The sequence below is a fragment of the Rana temporaria genome, chromosome 3, assembly GCF_905171775.1.
Source record: "Rana temporaria chromosome 3, aRanTem1.1, whole genome shotgun sequence".
NCBI classification, from domain to species: domain Eukaryota; kingdom Metazoa; phylum Chordata; class Amphibia; order Anura; family Ranidae; genus Rana; species Rana temporaria.
In genome coordinates, this window is record NC_053491.1 from 225,904,860 (window position 1) to 225,922,968 (window position 18,109).

General features: G+C 38.7%; 1 protein-coding gene across 1 annotated transcript in view; it reads right to left on the minus strand.

Annotated features, from left to right (window-relative positions):
• Window positions 1-18,109, minus strand: part of LOC120932173 (homeobox protein EMX1-like) — a 49,639-nt gene that overhangs the window by 4,603 nt on the left and 26,927 nt on the right. The gene's annotated exons all lie outside the window — the stretch shown is intronic.

Below are 18,109 nucleotides of genomic sequence, written 5' to 3' on the forward strand. Positions count from 1 at the left end.
AACCAGCAGTTTAGATGTGATGAAAACTCAGTAAATCAAATAGCATTACAAAGATAGAAAAGTAATTGGTCAACATTTTTATGCCACTGTATAAACCTGGAAAAAAAATATTTTTGCAACTCCAAAGAATTTGAAAAACATAACTTTATTTTCAGTGCACATTTATTAGGGCCTTGAAGTAGGGGCTTTCCAAAAGTTTTCTTATGTGCACAACTGAATTTTATTTCCAATGTGTACTGGCAATAAATCATAAAAAGTAAGAAAATAGCTTGTGGTATATATATGGCATTATCATCAAAACACAAATACGCAAAGTAAAAAAAAAATTGTGAGGCAAAGATGCCCACCAATAAAAGTCATTATTAAATCCACATGAATGGTGAGGTTATAAAATTTCAACTTAGCAACACTGAAATGTAAAACATGACAATAATTAAAAATTACACAAACATAGCAAAGACAGTGTGTAGTAAAGCTTACTGTCCACTGTTCGGAAAATGCAAAAATATAAAACAAGGGAAATGTTTGGCTGTCCAAAAAAAGTGTCTACTTGTATTCTAAACCCCAGCTAGTCCAACCAACTTTACCCTGAACTAAAACTATGGTTTAGGGTAGGCAGTACGGGGATGCAAGATCTGTCAATCTCCTTTATCTCTCACTCAAATTCTCATGTAGTAGTTTGTGTCTCTGTCCTTCCCACAATGCCATAATGAAAGTTTGTCTATTTTTTTGGGGACCCAATTATTTCACATCCACTAAAAACCCAACATGTATAAAAAGCCAGCATGTGATTCAACTTGTACACAACCACACAAAATACAAATAACTCTAACAGCGACCACATCTCAATATTGTGGCCACTGTACCAGCACTGATTACTATAAAAGGGGCATCAACAGTAGACCCGCTTCATCAAACTGTTACAACTGGAAACCAGCAAGGTAGAAGAACATGGGGTGGGAAGGGTAGCAGGCAATTTTCTTTTTTCTTTTTTAATGTGGCTATAATAATTGACTAAAGGTACCTTACAAAGTATAGAAAAAACTGGTGTAAACAACTGCAAAACATTATTCAGTACACAATTACAAGGATCTTAAATTGCAAGTTTGCATTCTATTCCCCACTGTTCTCTGTCATTGATATTCTACAGATAGCAGTGTCAATTAAAAAAAATATTAAAAAAAGGTTAAAGTTAATAACGGCAAATGCAAAGTAATATGACAAGGACGGGTGTTCGCTTCCAGCGTCCAATAAATCAGAAGATAAGCCGTGTTATTTCAAATTTACTTGTGCATGACTTCATGTGTACACAGACTTGCTTCACCTCATGTTTCACTTTAGTAAATAAGGTCCAGGATCAGTTCCCCTCACTTCACTTTACCACTCATTTTAGTAAATCTAGTCTAACCAGTTTAAGGACTGATTTATTATAAAGGGAAGCGAGTTTTCATTGTGTAAAATGTTCAGCTTAGTGAATAAGGCTGTGTTCACCACAATTATCCAATTCTGGCATGCCTCCTAATTTTTTTCAATGTATACTACTGAATATTCAAAGGAATTTAACCGATCTAGGATCTCAAAAGCAAAGAATGACCACAAATGTTAAATACCCTAATTGTATTACATATCTCTAGTCTCTTTTTGGACTCCTCCTTGCTGTTTTATAGGTTTAAAGTTAATTACTGTATACGGCAAGGAAAAAACTATACACATACCTGTAGAATGTATTGGACATATGTAAATGTATGTATATGACTACATTTTTTTTTTATAAAACTAAAATACTTTTATAATATTAATGTAAACTAAGTTGATAAGTTCAAACCAAATATCTTTTCTTTCTGTGCACTATCCTTCATTTATATTAGTTGGTTATCCTCCTCCTCGCTCAAAATACAATCCAGTCTAAACTTTTCACGTAAGTACTGCAGAAAAAGTCTTCTTTAATCTATTTATATTGAATTATTAGAGCTGAAAAAGTCTGATGTAATGTTAACACTTGTACTGCACTACTTGAACGCAAGAAAAATCTTCCACTAATTCCAACTTATCAAACTTTTATAAACATCTTCATAACAGAATTACATTAATTTCAATATACCACCATATTCATGTTTGCATCCTATTATGATTTTAATTGAAACTGGGTAAGAACTGTTTTATAGTTTACTTTCTTCTATAACATCCTTTATTAAACTTCCTTGTTTAAAAAAATTAGAGTTGATTCTGTAAAATTGTATTCTCAGTGGTCAGCCGCAAACACGTGGTCGTATAAATCATCTCACTGCTTCGACCACAGGGTACTATCAGTGGTATTGCAATATTATTTCTTATATTATAGGGTTTCAAAATGTTATCAGGCTTTGCTGTCTTCTCCTTTACTTCAGAAGTTACCAACATATTTATAAAAGAGATGACCTAGCTAAATTTGTATAAATAGTATAGTAAAGGATAGAGTATGGAAGATTTAAAACAGCTTCTAGTTTATTTTATGTTACCCACATAACATTTGTGAAATTTCCCCTCACGTTCTGCCCCAGAGACGCAACAGCATATAAGAGTAAATCTCTCAAAGTGAAGGGAATTCCTCTCTTACACAAATGTCCCTATTGGAGGATTTCTCCTTACATTTTGTTCTGAAGACAGCTCTAAAGTTTTAGATTTCCCCATTTTAATTTCTTGTGACAATAGTTACTAGTACAAATAGAGGAGAGAATCTCTGAAATGGGGACATAGACACCAATAAAAACTTGACAGATGGTCTAGTCCTTCCCCACTCCATCCCAAACTAAAATAAAAAAAGTTTTGACTAGGGATATACTTTTATACATGTGAAGTTATTGTAATTTGGGTAATATCCTCTTTTTTTTAAATGCATTTAAAATGTTAATGCTTTAAAGTGAAGAAAATTAGACAAATCTGCATACAACTGGATCTGCTGGTCGGACAACTAAATGCTCTTATTCCTAGCTAACCCAATTGCTTGACCTCACTTTAAAATACCATATATCTGGTTTACAACATCTTCATTTTCCTTTTTAATTTGAACTCTTGGTTTTGTTCAAGAAGAAAGCCAGTTTTATATAACACATATTACTATGGACCTTGAAAGCAGTTTTGAGTCTTGTTTTTTTAGTAGCTACATTGAGCCCTCATTCGTTTTTTAGTGATTTTGTCTGCTATAAAAGTAGACTTTAATTTAACAAAAATATGATCCTGGTCCTAAGTATATCATATGAGCCACATCTCTTCCTACATAATTTTAAGCCACTTAATTCTAAATACCTGCACCAATACTAAATTATGTATATGATTTGTTCACATCTTTATTTTTCTACTTGATGTTTTCTAAAAATACATAAAAATAAATATTAATACTAAAAGACAAAAATGTACTACTATATGAGCAAATCTGAATTTACATCAACTACCTATGCCATTAGTAGTAAATATTGTATACAAAACTTAGTCCTTGTTTGTCTATTTTTTCTGTGCATTCATTCCACAAGTAATAAAGACAGTTTGGAGAATTGCATACTTTTTAAGGAAACATAAAAAGCTATAAATTGAGTCATTTTGGTAACATGATTTTCCTGACGTGCATTTTTTTGTAATTGCCTTTATAAATGTATTTAACGCAAGCTCTGCAGTTCTTTTTGCATGGTATTAGCAACGTAATGGAGGTAATTTAGAGAGAAGCTCACAAACAGATTTATATACCCCACTTTTAAGTACACAATGAGGTTTATTTACTAAAGTTGGAAAGCGCAAAATCAGGCTAGCTTCTGCATATAAACCAATGAGCTTCTAACCCCAGCTTGTTCAATTAAGCCTGGTAATAAAACCTGGAAGCTCATTGGTTTCTGTGAGCCTGATTTTGCGCTTTCCAGCTTTAGTAAATAAATCCCATTGTGTACTTAAAAGTGGGGTATGCCTGTACAATGCCATTAAGAGCTTTAGCCTGGACAAAATGTGCTTCTACCCCTTAAAAAAGATCTAGGGATAATTTAATAATAGAGAAATGTTTACACCACCGAGCGTTTAAAGCCTAGTACACACAATGAGATTATTTGACGAATGATCTTCTGTTTTTTTTTTTGCATGCTAGTCTCCATATGGAAAACAAAGAGGTTACTAAAGTACGAAAATTCTAGTACCACAGAATAACAATTTTGGAAGTGGTGTAATGTGTTTTAGTGTATTTGTATTGTATTTTTGGATGAAAACTGTGATGATTAAACGAAAATCGCACGATCTGGTATCGTATGGGAAAAGTTTTCGTGTTTGTCCCTAAAGCTGTATACTAACGAGCAGATTATCATACAATCGTTTTGAATTCGGTATTTTTTGTACGATTTTATTATCGTGTGTACAGGGCTTTACTTCATGCAAACAATTCAGAATAGATTGCAATTTTTTATTTATCTCAAATAAACATAGACCAATATTAAATGTACTCCTTTAGTAAATCAGGTATCTATGTTGCATTAATAGGATGAGGCAGGAAAAAGCCTGTTTTAGTCCTAGAATACCAGCAGATTACTGTTGTTAAGGATACAAATAACTGTGGCTTTATCTCTCAAATCTACTGAAACCAAAGCATTAATTCATGAAAGTCTTCCTACTTTAGCTCACTCATCGTTTGTCAAAAGCGGTAATTGTTCATTGGTCTAAATGACAATCAATTTAGAACTGTCCAGCAAGTATTTAGAGAGCCCTCAGGAGTCCTGTGATTGGTCTTCAAAGCTTACCTTCCAGCTATAAGAAGTAAACGCTAACTCACAACTGAACATATCTAAAATATCAATTATGTGTGCGTTTCATCCTCACCAATTATTTTTAGCTCATGCACATAGAAGAGGCCTGTGTATATAATTTTATATTGTCATCTCAGATCTCATGCTATATAGACGATAACAATATAAAGAGATATTGGTATAAAATAGAACAGTGGCCTAGTAGGAGACAAAGAGTTAAAGTAGCTGTTAAATTTATGTTCAGTCTTTACATCCGATGACACATATTTTATTACTGTCATGTTGCAGTAATAATAAAAAGTATTATATAAGCTTAATATAGATTGTTACATGACAACTACCTATATAATAAAAAAAGATAAGGGAATGTTGAATTTTTCCCTTAATAGGTTTAAGTAAATATTTTATATTAATTCAGCACACCTTAAGAGTCACACGAGTCACAAACTCAATTTTTATAACACCATTTTTGTATGTGCTCTTTCACTGGATTTATGTTTTGTGAAAGGCTACAAAAATCTTGCCTATATGATAAAGGCATATGATGCATAACTCAACTTTCATTAACGTGCGCGATCATGAATCTATTCATTACTATGGGTCCCAGAAATGTATGTTTGGGGTGATTTACTAAAGGAGTTGAGAATTTTCCCTTAATAAATTGAAGCTATGTCCACTTTGCATACCCAATCATAAGCAGATGAAATCAATAAAAAGTGATTTGCTTTTCACATAATTGGGTATTTTAAGTGAAACTTCGCTCAATTTATTGAGTGAGGAATCTCAGTTCTTTTAGTAATTAATGTTTACTGCATTGTAAAGCAGCACAATAATTTAAATAGCCTACATAGACAATAATTTGTTTAATTTGATTTAATATTGTGTAACACCACAGCAAACACATGATGTGAATGGGCCCTAAATTCTATGATACTGTAATCACCTACATGGCACAAATAGGTGCAGCGCATATTATTTCAGTTAAAGTGATGTTTTGAAGTTAGATGATTTTTTATTTTGTGAAAAGATTAAAGCAGTTCTGTACTTTATGAACTATGAATGCTGATAAGGTAAGACAGTGAATGTGTACATCAGGTGCAAAAATCTGCACAACATATTTTATGTCTATCGTTGGCTTGTCAGGTTTTTAGAAAAGAGGAAATATTGGACTTACAACTCATATTTCCCCCGTTAATTAGTAACATAATAATGGCTTCTTCTAATAGATATTGTACATCTAACTTCTCCAGTGCTATGTGTAAAAAAAAAAATGAGATTGAAAGTTGGGAGAATAGTAGAGTTGTTTTATATGCATAGATTGATTCTGATATGCAGGTCTCAGATGCACTGAAAATCGATGTATGCATGGACAACTGCTCACTTAACAGTCTATTACCCTCTTCATCTTTTTTTTGGTCTTTTAAGTACACAATGGGGTTTATTTACCAAAGCTGGAAAGCGCAAAATCAGACTTACTTCTGCATAGAAACCAATGAGCTTCTAACCCCAGCTTGTTCAATTAAGCCTGGTAATAAAACCTGGAAGCTTATTGGTTTCTGTGGAGATATGAGCCTGATTTTACACTTTCCAGCTTTCGTAAATGAACCCCATTGTGTACGTAAAAGTGGGGTATGCCTGTATGCACCCAGTTAGAAGCCTAAGGCTCAATCCGGAAAGGCCAATTTTTCACACACTAGTAAAACCTGAGATTGATCGTATTACATTATTTTCAATGTGAATTGATACACATACATTTATTTTGGATCTCATTTGAATAATTAGTCTTCCACAATCGCAAAATACTACAATTCAATCCTATACCAGAATCTGCTATCAATCTCCTATTTTCTCTTTTACAGATACAGGAGCATAAGTTTAAGGCCCCATGCACACGAGGCGCTGGTAAACTCGAGTTCAGAGGCATTTGGGCATTTTTTTAACTGCCCCTGAACACATTTAATGTTATCCTATGTGTCCATGCACACATTCAAGTTTTTTTGCGTTTTAAAGCAGTTGGGTTTAGGCTCGTTTTTTCAGACGCAAAATTTTGGGTTCAGACGCAAACGTTTTTGCGTTTCAAAGCTTTGGGAGGGTCTACAATGTCTTTGTTTTGAACGCTGATAGCCGCAAACACAGTAAAACGACGATAAACGCGGCAAAACGCCGCAAAATTCACGGCAAAAATGGGCGTTTTAAACGCCGTTTTTTGCCTTTGAAAACTTGAGTTTACATGTGTTTGCATTTGCTTCTCGTGTGCATGGGGCCTAATTGTTTACAATTGCTCATTTAGGAGATTACTGGGTGATTTTTCCCTTTCAAATATACCCTATAAATTTACTCTCATCCCACAGTAACCCAATATGGTGATGTGTGTACTAAGGGATTTGTTTTTCTGAGACTAAAAACCTCCCATGTAGTCCTATAGTAGGTTTTAAACATACAGATCCCTTTTTAAAAAATAAATAAACTTATTATTGATTGTTCTGAAACAACTGGTGCTGGATTCTTAACTGCGGAAATCAGAATTCAACTTATTCTGTTCTGACTTCAGCAAACTGAATTATAATTGTCTCTGCACATAAAGGCATTGCGTTATTAAAATCTGATGCAGCTGTTCATGGTAGCTAATCAGCCTCTAACTTCAGCTTGTTCAATTAAAATGATTTTAAAGGCTCAAGTTGTTATATTTACCTTAATGCATTCTATGCATTAACCCCCTGAGTGGTATTCCCGAGTCTGGCTCGGGGTGGAATTTCAGGACCAAAAGCCGTAACCCCGAGCCAGACTCAACATCGCTCGCAGTGTCCACAGGCACAAGTTACTTACCTTGTCCCCTGGATCCTGCGATGCCTCGCCGCTGTGTGATTGAGCTGTGTCCTCGCTCGATTCACACAGTGTCCGCATGCCACCGAGCTCCGTTCCCTGCGACGTTACGACGCACGGGGGCAGAGATCGGCGCCAAGTTTAAAAAAGTAAATAAACACAATACATACAGTATACTGTAATCTTATAGATTACAGTACTGTATGAAAAAAATACACACCCCTCTGAAATATTCATACCGCCAGGGAGGTTAAGGTAAAAACCTTCTGCGTGCAGCAGCAACCCTCAGCCCCCCTAATACTTACATGAGCCCCATCTAAATCCAGCAATGTGCATGAGAGCAGCGGCTCTCCTGGATCTCTCTTTCCTTATTAGCCCTCACAGCAGCATTGGCTCCTGCTTCTGTGAATCACAGCCAGTGAGCCAATATATTGAGAGTGGGGGGTGGGGCAGAGACGTGCTCTGAGTGACACACAGAGCGCAGTTATGGATTGAACCTGCCTGCATGCCCCATAGCAAGAGGATTCCTATTGGAGGCACTCGGCAGGGGGGGAGGAGCCAGGACCACCGACAGGGAACTAAAAAGAGGAGGATTGGGGCTGGTTAGTGCAAAACCATTGCACAGAGCAGGTAAAAAAAACATGTTTGTTATTTTAATAAACAAATATATATTTCCTTTAGAATCACTTTAAGTTTTGACAAAGCCTGGAAGCTGATTTGTTTCTGTGCAAAGCTGCACCAAAGTATATCTAAAGCCAAAAATTATTATTTTAATTTATGAATATAGTAGAGAAGGGTTAAAACTGCTGTCTAATTTTTAATACGAGATTTCCCTTCCCTTTCTGTCCTATAAACACGTCAGGAAGTAAGAGGAAATGTCTTCAAAGTGAAGGAAATCCTCCATTAGAAAATTTCTCTTCTATTCCTGTACCAGTGACAACTCAAACTTTTTAATTCTCCCTTGCTTTTAGTCTTAGTGACAATGATCAGTAGAACACGTAGATGGAATGCATTTCACTTAATCATTAAGAAGTAAAAACTCTTAGGCCTCGTACACACGACCGTTTTCCTCGACAGAGTCCATCAAGAAACTTGGTGGCAGAGCGAGGAAAAAGGTTGTGTGTATGTTTTTCATCGAGAAAACTGTCGTGGAACTCTACGAGAAAAAAAGAGAACAAGTTCTCTTTTTCCTCGTCTGGAATTTCAATTTCCTCATTGTGTTTCTCATCGGGCTGGTTTACAACGAGAAACAAGATTGTGTGTATGCTAAGAAACCCGCGCATGCTCAGAATAAAGTATGAGACGGGAGCGCACCTTCGGTAAAAGTAGCGTTTGTAATGGAGATAGCACATTTGTTACGCTGTAACAGACTGAAAAGTGCAAATCGTCTCTTACCAAACCTTTACTAAACACGCAGTAATATGAGATTAGCAAAAGCAGCCCCAAGGGTTGTGCCAGTGGAATCGAACTTCCCCTGCCGTCATATGTGTTGTACGTCACCGCGTTTGAGAACGAGGAGATTTGGTCTTGACAGTGTGTATGCAAAGAAAGCTTGTCAAAATTCTCGACAAGCCTGACAAGGAACTCGTCGAGGAAAACAATGTTTCATTTATGACGAGTTCCTCGGTCGTGTGTACGAGGCCTTAGAGTGTAAGCTCTAACAAGCAGGGCTCTCTGATTCCTACTGTATTATATTGAAATTGTACTGTCTGCCCTTATGTTGAAAAGCACTGTGTAAACTGTCGGCGCTTTATAAATCCTGTATAATAATAATTCTTAACTGTTAGAGCTGGTTCACACTGGGGCGGCACGACTTCGGGGGCGACTCGGCGAGTCGTCCTGAAGACGACTTCAGAGGCGACTTGCAAAATTACTTCTGTATATAAGTCAATGCAAGTCGCCCCGAGTAGCCCCCAAAGTCGTACAAGAACCTTTTTCTAAGTCGGTCCTATTAGAACAGTTCTGGTGAATAGAATGGGACGCGACTTGTCAGGCGACTGAGTCACCTGACGAGTCGCCCCAGTGTGAACCAGCTCTAATAAATCACAACTGCGTAAATACATGCCCAGTTTGAAAGGATTGCCTTTCGTGACAGTGAAACGTTAATAAATACACCTTATCAAACCTGTCTGGGCAGTTTCTTTTAGGGCACACCAATTTGAAAAATTGTTTAACATTCTCAGTGAGTTGGGGTAATTTGCATTAGTAAATTTTCTAGTATAGATAAATGTCAGCGGCAAAAACAATTTTAGGCATTGTTTGTGGAAATCACTTTGTGTATATTTAAGATGCACGTTTGTGAAGCACAGACAAACCGGGGAATAAAAACCCTATAAAAGAAAAACGGTGGAGCATGGCGTGCACGTGCACGTGAGGACGTGGCGCGCTCGTAGGTGGGGGGAGTGAAGAGCTGCGGGATTGCCAGGTATGGGGACGGACGGACCGCGCTGACAGGAAGAGGAGAGGAGACGGCAGATAGCAGTAGCTTCTGCCCGCACGCTGCCTTCCTACTAGTAGGCTGATCAGCTGGATACCACGGACGCAATCGGCGGGAGCGGGTCACTGCGTTGCACGGGCTGCCGCGGTGTGCAGTGTAGCTGCTTTGACACACAGCCGGTAAGGATCGGAGACGGATGGCCAGGTCCAAGGTAGCGAGCGGACTATGCAGCGGGAAGATTGAGGCAGCCAGGTCCAAAACGTCGGACGCCTACCTCCACTAAGGTCTGCTCCCGGATGCCTGCATCCCTGCATCCCTCTCATGTATGAACACAGAAGACAGAGGCACGGAGGTAAGGTAGGGGAAACCCCCAGTGGGAGAGGAGAAGGTGAGCTGAAAACAATATCAATGCAGTAAAAAGATCTGGAATTTCTCTGCTGTCTCCTAAGTATCTGGAAAGCAAAAGTGTGTCATGGTACTTTTTGTGTGATAAAAAACTGAACATAAGTATTAAAGTGATATAAGTAAATCCAAAAAGCACTTAGCACTTTAAAGCACTTCATTTTGAGGTTCTGGGGGAAGATTTGGGACACGGCAAGGACCCGGGGGAAAACCTGGAATATGGCAAAGAGTGAGGAGGTGGAGAGGTGACTCTAAGGAGCAGAGGTTACTCAAATTTTAAAAAAATCCAGTGAGAACAAGAGACAACCTCTCCCCCCCCCCCCTATAAAGTCCTCTACAAGTTATATAAATGCTATGAAATGGTATGATATATATTATCCAGTATATTATCCAGTATATGAATATCGGGGACAAAATGGATGGAGTGGAGGAGAACCTTAAGATAACCAGCAAGACAGTGTTAAATCACATGGAAGTCAGCTGTTACTATCGGTAACCGACTAATCTGGCTATTAGGCTATTAGCTTGGTGGACTACCTACACCTCCCCCCCTCCACTCTTCTTTTTGAAACACCCAGAATAGACCAGGCATATAAGGGTAGATTCAAAATAGCATATTTCCTCCTAGCTCCTCCCTATCTCCTTGGATGATCCGGGATAAAAAAGGGGTGGACAAGGACATATTAACTGATGGAATGGGATCACCTACCCGTTAATTGGGAATAGGCAAAAACTGTGGAACTTTTTTTTTTTTTTTTTTTTTTTTTTTTGTGTTGCTGTTTTTTTTTGGTAGCTTTGGCAAAGAATCCTAAAGGAGGCCCATTTTCCTGAACATCCAAGGGCCATTTGAGCCATTTGAGCCCGCGGACGGAGGATAATTATAATTCCCCCTCTCTTGGAAAATCCCAGGCGCCATCAGGCCATCAGGCCTGGACCTTCCCTGCTCTCCCTCTGGAGGTCCCCCCCCCCCTCCTCACAGGACTTGTTAAAAAATTGAAAGGGGAGGGAGACCTGAAGGCAGCTAGAACACAATATTAAATACAAATTAGAAACCCCCAGGCTATTCGGCCTAGGAGTGTGGTATTCTGACAACTCCGACTGGAAAATAGTGGGGGGAGGAAAGGAGGGGAGAGAAGGGAGAGGGGGAAAAAAAAAGGAAAGGGGGAAAGAAAAAAGAGAGGGGAAAAAGAAAAAAAAAAAAAAAAAGAAAAAATCAAATACACCCCAGAAACACGGGTCCGACTTAGTTTGACACCCCAAATTGGCTTTATTTCATTAATCTAAGCTTTGCACCAATAAGAGGTCAAGCTGGGGAAGAGAATTAGAAAGAAGGAGACTAACATGAGCAGGATGACGAGTAGATCAACAAAAGGGGGACCTCCAACTACTCCGAGCAATACAACAGCAACAAGCTCAATAAGGCCATTTGTGACCAGAGGGGAAAGTCCGCGAGCCCCTGGCACCCAGGGAACAACAAAGCAACAACAAGTGAATAAAGCAAAGAAGACTGAAAATAAGAAACCCCAGAGCGATACTTCCAGGGAAGTATCCATAGAGGAAGGACCTACAGGGAGTGGACCGGAAAGCAGCAGGATGGAGGATCGAAGTGCAGACACCCAATCCCCCTCTAAAGGAGAAATGGCAGAGATGCTGTTAAGACTGGAAAATGTAATAAAAGCCGAAATACAGAACCTGCGGACCGATCTTGGCCATATGCTCTCCAGAATAGAAACAGCAGAGGAACAAATAGAGAAACAAGCACAGGAAGCCAATACATTAAAAGCCCAGATTGACCAGATTCAATCACAACAAAGACATATTCTCTATAAATTAGAGGATCAGGAAAACAGAAATCGGAGACAAAATTTGAGGATAAGGTCCATACCAGAGAAAAGGGGTGAGGACCTCAGGATAATAACGCAGATGATATTTAATCCATTATTGGAAAGAACTGCAGACAACCCAATCAGGATTGAAAGGGTTCATAGAGTAGGAAATCCGAAAAGAGGGACTTCTGAGCGACCAAGAGATGTCATAATAAGGTTCCGATTCTATGAAGAAAAAGAAGCAATCTGGAAGAAGTTGAGGGGACAACCCCCGATAGTGTTTGAAGGGATGGACTTGCAGATATTCACCGATGTGGCCCCAGAAACTTTGGCAAGGAGATGGTTGTTAAAACCACTCCTAAAACAGATGTTGGATTTGAATATCAAGTACAATTGGGGTTTTCCTGCCTGCTTAATTGGAACAAAAGAGGGGAGATCAGCGACACTGAGATTCCCAGAGGATTTGAATGAATTCTGTAGGAAATTAGAAATGCAGGTCCCTGACATACCGGGTTGGGAGTAGGGGAGGGAGTGGAAAATGGAAGTACCCCCCCCCCCCCCCCGTCTTGTTTCCCGCTCTTTCTCTTTGTTATTATTTTTCTTCTATTGGAGTCACCTTGTGGGTCCCTCTTGAGACCCCCGGTTTCTCGCTATACTTGTATTTTCTTTTTGGTCTGGGGCCCCTGTACCCCCCCCCTGTCCCGGGTAGATAACCCGGGAGAGGGAGAGGCAATCTCAGACCCCACCTAGAGCAAATCTGAACCAAGACATGGAAAATGGTTCAGAGGTCTTAAATAGGCCAAATTGGGAGGGTGGGAGGGAGGGAGGGGATGGGGGGAGGGGGGAGAGGGAGGGGAGGGAAGGGAGGGGAAGGGAGGGAGGGGGGAAGATATCCTATCTCACCAAGACAATCGGAAGAAACTGTAACCAACAACCAAGATGCCGGTAATTAAATGTCTATCTTATAACGTAAAAGGCCTCAATAGTCCATCAAAGAGACATAAGGTACTAAAGGAACTAAAGAGGCTTAGGTCAGATGTTGTCCTCCTGCAGGAAACCCATCTTACATTAGGATCAAACATAAAGCTATATTCCCCTGACTTCCCCATATGGTACTATGGTGACACCATTTCTAAAAGGGCCAGAGGGGTAGCAATCGGGATAGCTAAGGGGATTAGGTTTGTGTTAACAGACCGATTGACAGACCCAGAAGGGAGATTCCTCTTTTTAAGGGGAAAACTAGAGGAGGAGGAATATACTCTTGTAAACATATATGCACCGAATACCTCCCCGATGAAATATCTCCAGGGAATCCTGGGGAAATTAAAAGATTTCAGGAGGGGAAAGATAATACTGGGAGGAGATTTAAACTTTTGTATGGACACAAAGGCCGATAAAACACACCAAACATTAGAGACTCAAGAGAGGCAATTGAGAAAGGTAAAAGGCAGTTTACATAGAAGCCAATTAGTAGACACATGGAGGATCTTTAACCCAAGCAAACGAGATTATACATTTTATTCTCACGTACATGAGAGTTACTCCCGGATCGATCACATTTTCATTGAGCATAGAATGTTAGATGCGGTGGTCGAGACAAAAATAGAGACTATGACGATTTCCGATCATGCCCCAATTAGTATATCCATAAATATTATAGGCAATCAAAGGACCTATCCAAATTGGAGACTAAATGAGAAACTACTAATAGAAGAGAAAAGTTTAATGAGGGTTAAAAAAGAATTAGAGGAATATTTTAAGATAAACAAGACAGACGAAATTTCGGCAGCAACATTATGGGATGCCCATAAGGCGGTGATTAGAGGGGTGTTAATCTCCGAAGGGGCAAGGAGGAAAAAAGAAATGAACAGCAAGAAGGAAAAATTAGTAGATGAGATCTTCAATTTGGAACTAACACATAAGAAAAATGGTAAACAACGAGATATTTATCTGGACTTAGTTAATAAGCGGAACGAACTTAAAGAACTTATTGATCGGGAAACAAGAAGGGAATTTAACTTGGTGGCAAGGGAGAGATATAGGTGGGGAAATAAAACAAGCAAACATCTGGCTCGGATGGTACAAAAAAAGAAATCAAGGAATTATATAGACAAAATTAAAAACGAAAAAGGAGAGGTCTTGCATACAACAAAAGATATTGCTGAAACATTTAGATTATATTATGAAAAACTATACTCAGTAGAACAAAAAAGCTGGCAAAAAGGGGAGAAGGACAAAAAAATCTCAGCATTTTTAGAAGAAGCAAGGTTATCAAAAGTCAGTCAAATAGACGCAGAGGGGATGGACAGGCAAATAACGGAAAATGAAATCAGAGTAGCATTATCAAGCTCTGCCTCAGGTAAAAGTCCGGGGCCAGATGGCTTTACAGTAATGTATTACAAAAAATTTAAGGAGATACTTTTGCCAAGGCTATGCCAGTATTATAATGGGCTTGGAAAGGATTACGAACTAAGTAAAGAGGCATCGGAGGCAACTATCACCGTTATCCCTAAGGAAGGGAAGGACATCGGAAACTGTTCAGGATACCGGCCGATATCTCTGCTCAATACAGATTTAAAACTGTTTGCAAAGGTATTGGCCGGGAGAGTTAAACAGGAAATGGCGAGATTGGTATACCCGGATCAGACGGGTTTTGTCCAGGGAAGAGAGGGGAGAGACAATGGGGTTAGAACACTGTTAATCCTCCGGAAAATAAAGGCGGTGGGGTCCCCAGGTCTACTTCTGTCGATAGACGCAGAAAAAGCGTTTGACAGGGTAGACTGGGGACTCATGTTGCTCACCCTGAAGGAAATGGGGTTTGGACAGAGGATGATGGAGTGGATTGGCACTCTCTACCGGTCCCCCACGGCCAAAATAAAAATAAATGGAAGTCTCTCTCAAACCTTCTTAATGAGAAACGGTACAAGACAAGGGTGCCCTCTATCGCCATTACTGTTCGTGCTCGCATTGGAACCTCTACTGGCTAGGATCAGAAACTCTCAAAAAATAAAAGGGGTTAAAATAGGAGAGGAAGAACATAAACTGGCAGCTTTTGCAGACGACGTCCTCTTCTATTTAATGGAACCCAAAACATCAATCCCAAATCTTCTAAACCTTTGTAGCGAATACGGAGAAATCTCAAACTTTAAATTAAACATCACAAAAACGGAGATTATGAGTATAAACATAAGCAAGATAGAAGAACAACTCCTGAAAATGAAGTACAAATTTGCTTGGGTTAAAGAACTCAAATACCTAGGAATACTGCTAGCAAAATCTACTAGGGAGATGTATACGATAAATTTTATCCCTTTATTAAATGAAATTAAGACAGAAACAAAAAGGGTGGAAAACAGGGCAATATCATGGATAGGACGAATTAATTATTGCAAAATGGTCATTCTGCCAAAAATTTTATATAAGTTCCAGATGATCCCCATTGCCCTCCCCGGGACATTGTTCTCGGCCCTCAGAAAATTAATAATGAATTATATATGGAGAAATAAGAAGCACAGGATAGCACTCCAGACCCTAAAACAACCAAAAAAAAAGGGTGGATTAGCGGTCCCCGATGTCAAAAGATACTATGAGGCGGTGATATTAACAAGAGTGGTGGAGTGGGCCAGGGCTAGTAAAGAAAAAAGGTGGGTCAGTGTAGAAAATAAATTGTCACAGGCAAGGTTAGATAAGATAATTTGGAACCCTCCACAATTTAGGACAATAGATAAAAACGCACATGAGATAACTAAAAATGCACTTAAAGTTTGGGACACTGTCTATAAAAAAATTGTGAAAGAGTACAATTCACCCCTTATATCACTAAAGAATAATGATTATTTTGCACCAGGTAAAACACAAGTGGGGGGAAATTGGATTAAAATGGACACTATACAATTAAAGGATATAATGAAGGAAGGGCACATTTTAACACTACAGGAGTTGAAATTAAAAAACTCTTTCCTGGAAATTAATGAATGGAGATATCGGCAACTAAACCATTTTATCCAAGACCTTCCACACCCACTGAGGTCGGGAGATCAGTTATTGGAATTGGAAAAAATATGCTCTACAAAAAATGCCAGAGGATCTATCTCAGGACTATATAAGATGTTACTGAAGATGGAAGAGCAGAACATACCCCCATTCATTAAAAAATGGGAAAGAGAACTAGGGACACATCAGGATAGGACCACAATAGAGAAAATGCTGACCCTGACACACTCCTCCGCGGTGGATAGCCGCACAGTAGAGATGTGTTTTAAATGCATAGCCGGATGGTATATGACACCAGACAAATTAAAAAAGTTTAAAGAAGGACAGACTGGAGAGTGCTGGAGGGGATGCGGTTTACCAGGAAATATGGCACACCTGTGGTGGGGATGCCCTAAGATAAGGAGGTACTGGGAAAAAATATTGGCCTGCGTTGAAGAAATTACAAAGAAAAAGATAAAGATGGACCCTTGGGTTGTCCTGTTCCACGGGGGGGAAGAAGGCATTAAAAGTTATAAAAAATCGCTAGTACCACACCTATTGAATGCTGCCAAAAGACTAATTCCAAGGGGCTGGCAAGAGGTGGAATGCCCATCGATCTGGGAATGGATCGATGCGGTTGAAGAAACGTATAAAATGGAGGAACTGCAGGAGGACATGGAGGGTAATAACATATTACAAAATATGAAATGGGAAAATTGGAGAACTTTTAAGAAATCGTGGAGTTACGCGGAAAAATTAAGAGAAGACACTTAAGGCCATTATAGAAAAATTAGAGAGAAGTAGAGGTATAAGAAGATTGTTTTGGTGAGATAGGGGGGGGGGGGGGGACGGGTAAGGGGAGGTGAAGTATTAAGGGAAAACTTTTGTATATGTTCAGCAAAAGAAGTCAAAAATGTACTCAAGAAAACAATATAATATATATATATATATAATAATAAAAAAAAAAAAAAAAAAAAAAAAAAAAAAAGATAAAAGTGGAAAACAAAACAAAAACAACTAGCATAAAAAACAGAGACACTAATGATGCAAAACCGAAATAGAGATGCAATGGGCTGGCACGCAGAACATGAGCATGTAAATGCACACTCTATGAGGTGGAGTCTGAAGTTGAAAGGTAAAAAAAAAAAAAAACAAAAAAAAAAAAAAAAAAAAAAAAAAAGAAAAACGGTAACTTCAGACTAAAATAACCTCATAATTGGACAATCCAAAATGAAATGCACCAATCTGAGATTTTTAACATACCAGTATTTAATTAACACATTTTATCTACATAAGATGGAGTATATTCTGTATTAGTATCCCACTTTGTATGAGCCATACTTGTGATAATGTTAGTATCAAGATATGTATGAATTACTTGATTGTACCCTCAGTCAGAGAAGAGAAATCCTCCCTTAGATCACCAAAGATCTTACAGACAGGAGAGGAAAGAGACCCCCATGGGACTGATATAATGAAAATATAGTGGGGGAAAAAGCAGAGCTGTTTACTTCAATCATCTAATTATGTGCAAGACAAAATACTGCAATATATTTCTTTGATAGACTAACCCTAAGAGTCATTATATGGCTTTATATGGTTATTGTTTATTGCCTCATACACGCAACCATTTTTCTCGGTAGGAAAAAAAACGAAGTTTTTCCCGACGTGATTCCTCTCCAGCCTTACTTGCATACACACGTTCATGCAAAAAAACGTCTGACCAAAGCGCGGTGACGCACAACACGTACGACGGGACTATAAAGGGGAAGTTACTTTCAAATTGTGCCACCCTTTGGGCTGCCTTTGCTGATCCTCTTGTTAGTAAAGGTTTGGTGAGAGACGATTCGCGCTTTTCAGTTTCCGTGCTTTTCAGTCTGTTACAGCTTGAC